Source organism: Seriola dumerili, unplaced genomic scaffold, assembly GCF_002260705.1.
Source record: "Seriola dumerili isolate Sdu_G_001 unplaced genomic scaffold, Sdu_1.0 BDQW01000088.1, whole genome shotgun sequence".
NCBI lineage: Eukaryota > Metazoa > Chordata > Actinopteri > Carangiformes > Carangidae > Seriola > Seriola dumerili.
Genome location: NW_019174343.1, coordinates 8,464,752 through 8,465,477, shown reverse-complemented (window position 1 = coordinate 8,465,477; position 726 = coordinate 8,464,752).

The window sequence follows — 726 nt, the reverse complement described above, 5'->3', positions numbered from 1 at the left end:
ATTGATCAGATTTGAATGTACTATATGTGAAGTCTACAGTACAAGTCACTTGGTCTGTATGTGATTATAGACTGACTTTTCTAGATTAGAGGGGTGTTTCAGCTGCAGCTGGTTCGTCTCTGTCAGCACCCAGACATCTGGTCCCATGGGTCAACTCAACCTTAGTGTCCAGTCAACACAAGAAACTAACTGTCACTACAACGGAGCACTGACAGGTTGGTGAGATTATTAATAGGACTAATGTTTTCACTGTTGACTTTGTTGTACCTGCTTGTGTGTTCACTGCTCTAATGCTGTTCTCACACTGAGACTCATTTCAGAGGCCATGTGATTTCTTTCACACACACACACACACACACACACACACACACATGGACTAGAGACACACACTCTCCCTGTGCCTTCACACCTCCTGCGCTCTCCCGCCTCGCGTTCTCACAGTAGCACTCAGACTGATGGGATCACACCTGCATGTAGAGCAGAACAGTCTGCTCCTGTTCACTTCCCAGATGCTGCGAGTTGGACATGATGACACTTGCCGTGCCATTAAGTTAGGACTGAACTGCTGTCAGGGCTCGAATCCCACTGCGATCGAGTGCTTTATTAAACCAGTTCAAGCATGAATGTTAAACAGAAAACAAACAAAACCGAACCACGTTTTCAGAGAAGCATTGCTTTTCATATCACTCTGGGAATGGACACCTGCTCTGATGCGGTTCGTGAGAG